Source organism: Mus musculus, chromosome 2, assembly GCF_000001635.26.
Source record: "Mus musculus strain C57BL/6J chromosome 2, GRCm38.p6 C57BL/6J".
NCBI classification, from domain to species: domain Eukaryota; kingdom Metazoa; phylum Chordata; class Mammalia; order Rodentia; family Muridae; genus Mus; species Mus musculus.
The window spans coordinates 38,981,625-38,989,223 of record NC_000068.7 but is presented as its reverse complement, the minus strand read 5'-3'; the positions used below and the strand labels follow the sequence as shown (position 1 = coordinate 38,989,223).

Below are 7,599 nucleotides of genomic sequence, written 5' to 3'. Positions count from 1 at the left end.
TTCACTAGTGTGAAGCTGTAGATGTGTTGTTGGCTGGTCTCATTATCAACTAGTCCAGGCTGCGGTGACTGGTTATCCAATCAAACACTAATGCAGTTTGGCCCTGTTCTCTTCATGTGCCTAATTCAACATCTCCACCTGATATAAAGATTACTCCCTGTGAGTGGGTGTGTGGCCTCTTCAGAGCAGCTGAAGGCCTGAAGAGCAAAATACTGAGCCAAAGGGGACATTTTGCCTCAAAACAGCACCAATCCTGCCTGAATTCCTGGTCTCCTGGCTTCTGTCCTTCATGGAATAGGGAATAGGAACACATGGGCACAGCACTTATAATCCAAGCACTGAAACCAATCAACAGTGGGCTGAAGAAATGGCTCAGTGGTTAAGACCACTGACTGTTCTTCCAGAGGTCCTGAGTTCAAATCCCAACAACCAATGCCCTCTTCTGGTGTGTCTGAAGACAGCTACAGTGTACTCATATACATAAAATAAATAATAAATTAAAAAAAACAAATAAAAGGAAAAGATCAACAAAAGTTTGAAGCCACCTTGGTTTGTATGATGCATTTCAGGCTTGCTAGAGTTGTATAGTAAGACTTTTGTCTCCAAACAAGGTATAATGGCTGGGGCTGGGGTCAGGGTGGGGTTCAGGAGCAGAATACTGGCAATGTGTGGGGTTCCATCCCCACAACTACAAAGAGAAACGAGGCAGAAGCAGGGAGGTCAGGACCTTAAAGTCACCTACTGAAGGTGAGACAGTTCTGAGCTACGTTACACATTGCCTCAGGAAACTGAACACACAGGATAGGATATGACACAGGCATGCCTGAACAGGCAGGCACACAGGGGCGGGAGTTGTTAACACATGCTTGTTCTCTAACCAGGACCCACAGGAAGCAGGGTAAGGCTGTCTCTGATGTGGGAAGGCAGCCCAAGGTCTCAAGGAGAGGCAGAACCCAGACCTACAGACCCCTAAACCAGTGCTTCTTTCCTGAGCAAACCTGGCTGAGCTGGAGCTCTCAGGGGCTAGGTTCACCATCGGCTGTGGTGCTGGGGAGACACAGGAAGGCTGTCCTAAGGGGGGACTGCAGAGCCCAAGGCAACAAGGTAGGCACTACCCAAAGTCAGCTGTGCATTTTAGAGCTTCACCCAGGAAGTGCCAACTATTGTGGCTATAAATCAATGTCAGCCCTGTGCCAGGTCCCCAGGGTCTATGTGGAAGAAGGCTGAAGTCTGGCACTAGAAAGAGAGCCAGTCTCTTGGGGAAAGTCCCAGAGCCTGAGTTGAGGGCCTAAAAAGCAGCATTCTAACATCCAGAGGCCAACTGGATGGAGGCAGGGCCTGTGAGTCTCTGCAGGACTCAGCCGGGCACAGAGGGGGCTTGCGGTACCAGGCTCGCCCCTCAGCCATGAAGCTTGTTTCCTTTTATTCCACTGGGGACACTGAGCTGCTGCACAACCAAGGTCCCCAGAAAGGCCCAGCTTGGGGTTCCTTCCACCCCCTGTCTGAGCTGTCTAAACACTTCTCATGCCTGGCCAGGCTTCCAGCCCATCCTGCTGTGTGTTCTTGGGCTCATCCATACATCATGGCCCCATGAGAAGGGTGAGAATTGGGGCTGAGAGGGGAGGGGCTTGCTGAGCTCATGGCCAGATGGCCACTCTGCCCCTGTCCCACCCACTAGTTCAGATTCCAAGCAGCCCCACCCAGCCCCACCCCACCATTGGCTACCTGCCCTCTATTGCCAAGTACCCAGCCTCCCTAACAACACCCTCCTTCCTCTCTCAGGACTCCCTGTGGCCACCACATGCCTTGTACAGAGGCTCTGCCAGAAACGGAGCTACTGGTAAGATTATCCCAGGGCATGGCTTTGCTTCTTGTGTGAAGTTCATCTTCTCTGTCACCTTTTCTGAGTGTGAGGTCCCAGAAGGCTTTTGATTAATAATTGTTAATGCTTTGTCAAATATCCACCCATGCCAGGCTCTTCTCAAGTATAAAGTCAGCATCCCGAGAAAGGACCAGTACCATCCCCATTTTACAGATGGAAAAATTGAGGCAGAAAGAGATTCTGCTCAGAGGTATAGAGGCAGCAGATGTTCACTGAGCACCACATCCATGCCAATCTATTCTGAGCCCTTTGTGTATATTGAACCATACACACACACACACACACACACACACCTCTGACATTGGTGCCATTCAATCCTCACTGGGGAGGTGAGGAAACAAATCTCAGTGGGCAGTAAGGTGCTCAGGGCCACCAAGCTGGAAAGAAGTTGAGTCTGTAGTCCTGTTAATCATACTCGGATCTGGTAGGCCTCTTGGAGCGTGGGTGGGATTTGAACTCAGGCCTGTTTTCCCTGGGGAGGCAGCAAAGAAACAGGCTCACCCCCCAGACTGTGAGATGGCTCCATCACAATAAGGCCAAAACCACAGCTGGGAAGTAGGCCAGCTTCCAGGCAAATGCAGAGCTCAATTGAGCCTGAGGAAGTGGCTTTGGCTAGGAACCCTAAGTGGGTGGAGGCTCCCTAAGGACCAGTCGGGGCAAGGCTTGGGGCTCTCCAGCAGTCCTGGAACTGGCAGGCACCAGGGCCCACCAAGTGCTTCATAGTGAGTTAGTTTCCTATCTCCACCCATTTCCAAGTTCTCAATGTGTATCGCACATGAGTCTTGTGCTTTCCCTCAGCGAGAGGCTGTTTCCACTCTCCCTCCCTTTGAGCTAGTTCCACTTGGAAGCCCAGGCTATCCTAGAACTCATATAATCACATCGGGTCCCAAGCTTGTAGCTATCCTCCTGTTTCAGAACCCAAATACTGGGATCTTAGGGAGAGGCCACCACACCCAACAGAAATTCCCCTTAAGAAGTTACATTTAGCCAGGCAGTGGTGGGATCCTAGCACTTGGGAGGCAGAGGCAGGTGGATTTCTGAGTTTGAGGCCAGCCTGGTTTACAGAGTGAGTTCCAGGACAGCCAGGGCTACACAGAGAAACCCTGTCTCGAAAAGAAAAAGAAGAAGAAGGGAGGAGGAGGAGGAGGAGGAGGGGGAGGGGGAGGGGGAGGGGGAGGGGGAGAGGGAGAGGGAGAGGGAGAGGGAGAGGGAGAAAAGAAGAAGAAGAAGAAGAAGAAGAAGAAGAAGAAGAAGAAGAAGAAGAAGAAGAGGAGGAGGAGGAAGAGAAGGAGGAGGAGGAGGAGGAGAAGAGGAGGAGGAGGAGGAGGAGGAGTTACATTTACAAGTGCACATGTATGGCTGGCTATGGATGGATACAGGTGTACCACAGCTCACCCGTGGACATCGGAGGATGGCAATTGCAGGAGCTGGTTCCCTGGTTCCAGGGCTGGAACTCAGTTGTCAGGCTTGGTTGCAGGAATCTTTATCTTGTCATCTGCTAGTTTTTTTTCTCTCTCTCTCATTTTTTTAAAAATATTTTTGTGTGTATGGATGTTTTGCCTGTATATCTGTGGACCACATGCTTGCAGTACCCAAGGAGGCCAGAAGAGAGCGCAGATCCCTTGGAGCTGGAGTTACAGAGGATTGTCAGCCACTGGGTGGGTGCTGAGAATCAAATCTGAGTCCTCTGGAAGGGCAGACAATGCTCTTAACCTATGAGCAATATCTCCAGCCCCCAGATTTCCTAACTGTAAAACTTAAACGCATACATTCAGAAATAACCTTTATGTAATAGCCATGTTTCTGGAGGCTTCTGTTACTATTAAATGTGCATCAACAAATATGGCCTTGAAGGAAAACTTGGAATGAGAATGTCATGGTAGTTCACACTTATAACCCCCCATCATCAGGAAGCTGAAGCAGGAGGATTGTCCTGTATTAGAGGTCAGGTCATCCTGAGCACATGATATGTTCCATACAAACCTGGGCTCCTGAGCTATAAAGTGACACCTTGCCTCATATAAATATGAGACAAAATCAGAAACTTGGACTAACACTGACCTTTAGAATGGTTGAGAGCCCTGTGCTGTAGGCTGATCTGATGAGCTTGCTGTGCAACCCTGGGGAAGACCATTCATCTTTCTGAGCCTTGGTTTTCTCATCTCTAAGTTGGAGGGCCAGGTATGATGGTGGACATTTGTAGTGTCAGTACTTGGGAGACCTTGGAAGGAGAATTGCAAGCTTGAGGCCAGTTTGGGCTACATATTGAGGCAGACTGTGTCTCAATGGAATAAGAACTTTAAAATACGATAAGAACTCAGGGGGTAGATATAGGTCAGTGGTAGAGCACTTATCTAATAAGACAAGGACCTAGATTTCATTGCCAGCACAACACACACAGTGGTGGTGCCTGTCATAATTCACATTGTCAGGTGGACGGATTCTAGATTCTCCTAGGAGATGGGCCTCTGAGCATGCCCCAGGGGGTGGGATAGGGTGGAATGTCATCTTGGTTACCTTCATGTTGAAAGGCCTGCCCACTCTAGGAGGTGCCATTCCCTGGAAAGGATACGGACAAACTGTGTAACCAGGAGTTGGACAGCATATGTTCATTGTGTTCATTGAGGATGTGATGTGAGCAGCACTTCAATAAGCTGTGACCTTGACTGCCTCACCATGATAGATGTACCCCTGAACAGGGAGCCTGAATAAACCCTATTTACTTTAAGTTACTTTCCTTAGCAATGGAAAAAGAAACTAAGACAGAGCCTACATTATAAGTACTCTTAGTATTCTTCCATCCAGAATGAAAGAAGAGCCAAATGGCCCCATTATATTCCAATAAACTACCACTGTGGGGTACAATCCAGTTGTGAGGTACAAGCCAGATGTGAGGTACAGAGACATGCCTTAGGGACAGTTTCTCTCCCCTGAGCTGGCCTACTTTCATTTTCTCATGGGAGACTCAACCCACTTGGTTGTGCCTCACGCAGATTGTACTAGTATCATGGGGCTGCCGAGTGTTACTGTGCCAGGGCCTAGGAGCCACGCCTAGGGCTTCAGCCTCACACTCTAGATCTATGTAAGATATCTTCCCAGATATCTTCCCAGTATAGCTCACGCCATGGACGGCCTGAAACAGAGCCACCGCTTTCTGCCCTCCGTAATACCCATTTCTAAGTGCCTGCTGCAAAGCTAAAACCAGACAATGTGTGTGAGCCCCCAGGAGCTGGGCCTCTGTGCCCCATGCACTGTTTCTGGCCACATGGCTGTCTCTTCTTCCAGGAATGCCCTTCCATTTCATCTCAGCCTGAGAAGCCTCTGTCCCATCCCTCCCCCTCCCGTGACAGTCGGCTTCTCCTCCTACAGTTTGTAGTGCTTGTCATGACTATCTGTGTTTGTCTCCCTGGTGACAGGGACACATGAGAGCTATCACTTTGCTCTCCACACTCCCAGTGTACCAGATGTGGAGAAGATGGCCAATCAGATGACCTCATGCCATACGTGTCATTAACCAGGGCATAGCTTTGGAAACACATTCTAAGGCTTTATCAAAAGGACAAGGTTGGGAATGGAGAGACTCAGTGGTTAAGAGCACTGGCTGCACTTGGAGAGGACTGTGGTTCAATTCCCAGCACCCATATCATGGCTCACAACTGCCATAGCCAGGGAATCAGATGCCCTCTTCTGGCCTCTTTGGGTACTGCATGCATCTGATGCACAACATAGGTGCAGGCAAAAAAAGTGTTAGGGGGTGCGGGAAGGAGAGCCAGATGATTCAACCAACTCTGTCAACTTTTGCCTATGTAGAATTTATCTGCAAGATTTTGCATTTGAGGACCTGAAAGAGTGGGACAGACTACTATCTAATGCTGTAGACAACTTTACTTCAGTTTCAGAGTACATTTATGAAGTGGAAACTTAGAAAGTCGGTTGTGTCGGCTGATGGTGTTTTGGAACTGCCTCCACTGACCTGTGATCTGAACTGCTGATGTCCTGACAATGCAGGTGGGATTTGCACCGGAGAACCTTTCTAAACAGGCCCAGTTCTCCATATCATAGTAACTCTTCCTTACCACTACCTCTGGCGGGGGTGGGGTGGGGGGTGGGGTGGGGGGGTGGGCAAGAAAGGACGTGAAATCATTTAAGAAGCATCATTAGATGTGGGTTTTGAAAAATTAAAGCTACATATTTATACACAAATGTAAGGAGGTAAGCCATGGTCCAAGGAAGGCTGTTTGATTTCAGGAAAACACAATCAGAAAAACATCTAAATAAATGCCTTAAGAACATCCTAAACATCCGCAGAGCAGCCCTGTCCCAGAACTTCCTCAGGACAGAGCAATGTAAGCAGCTGCCTGGCACGAACTAGAGAGTATATTTGGGAAAGCATAAAGCAAGGCCGAAGGCCATATCCAGCAAGCATATCAGCACTCAGCATTTCCCTTCACCAGACTGGGTTCTACAGCTATGTTCCAACACCCAACAAAAATAAACATCTCTTGTTTGTTTGTTTGTTTGTTTTTTCAACATAGGGTTTCTCTGTGTAGCCCTGGCTATCCTGGAATTCACTCTGTAGACCAGGCTGGCCTCAAACTCAGAAACCCGCCTACCTCTGCCTCCCAAGTGCTGGGATTAAAGGCGTGCGCCACCAGTGCCAGGCAAAATAAACATGTCTTTTTTTTTAAAACAAAAACAAAAAAGCATGTCTTATAAATTGAATGTAAATGTTTGTTGCAGGAGGCACCCGACCACATCCAACAAACAATCCAGGGAACAAAATGCACCTGAGGTAAAGATTTCTCTGCCCTTTTTCCTGGAGCCTCTCTCACCGTTACCCAGGGTCTTGTTCACCATGGGTCATTCCTTTGACCATTTTCCAACAAACCCTGCCCCAACCAAATCCCAGCTGCGGGGAAAACAGAAAATACAAACACCTGCTGAGTGGTCTTGGTCAACTTGACACAAACTAGAGTCACCCGGGAAGAGTGACTCAAGTAAGGGATTTCCTCCATCAAATTGGCCCGCGGAAGTGTCTGGGGGCATCAGTGATTAGTGATTCATCTGGGAAGACTCAGCCCCCTGCGGGTGATTATCACTCCTTGGTAGGTGGGCTTGGGTGGTATAAGCGCAGGATGAATAAGCCATGGGGAATAAGCCAGTAAGCCGTGTTTCTTCGTGTTCTTTGCTTGTTCCTGCCTTAAGGTTCCTGCCTTGGACTGTGCCTCAGTGGCACAGATGGGCTGTAATCCATAAGCTAACATAGCTCCCTGTTTGCAGTACGTGCAAGTCAGTGCTTTATCAAAGCCACAAAGAATGCACAGCACACCTGTGTCATTTCTCATCAAACTTCATCTTTTACCTTGATTTTAATTCTGAGCCCTCTACACCCTTTGGGTTTTTTTTTTTTTTTCCCAATAAAATTGGAACTAGTGGGGAAGGAAATGGGGAACCAAAGAGGGGCCCTAGACTTTACATGGGCTCCTGCTGGGTTCAGGGAAGCCCCAGGCAAGGGAAAGAAGGAATTCACAGAACTCCACAAATTCTACACCCCCACCCCCACCCCCCCATAGTTAAAAAAATGGTTGTTTTTCTTCACTTTTTTAAAAAAATAAAAGCTTTGTTTTGGTAAAAATGACACAACCTCTCATAAATGATGGTCATTAAAAATATTTAACTCATCTGGGAGGACCAAAAGAAAAATAAAATTACTCTCC

At 48.3% G+C, this 7,599-nt stretch overlaps 1 long non-coding RNA gene across 2 annotated transcripts; it reads left to right on the top strand.

Moving 5' to 3' along the window:
* The first annotated feature begins 872 nt into the window (after positions 1-872).
* On the top strand, positions 873-7,395 carry Gm29985. Of its 2 annotated transcripts, none has more exons than XR_374325.3 (4): positions 873-1,104; positions 1,783-1,840; positions 5,776-5,890; positions 6,623-7,395. It is a non-coding gene; the product is annotated as a predicted gene, 29985 (long non-coding RNA). The 2 variants fall into 2 exon arrangements; XR_374326.3 differs by lacking the exon at positions 6,623-7,395 and adding an exon at positions 6,131-6,403.
* The last annotated feature ends 204 nt before the right edge of the window (positions 7,396-7,599 follow it).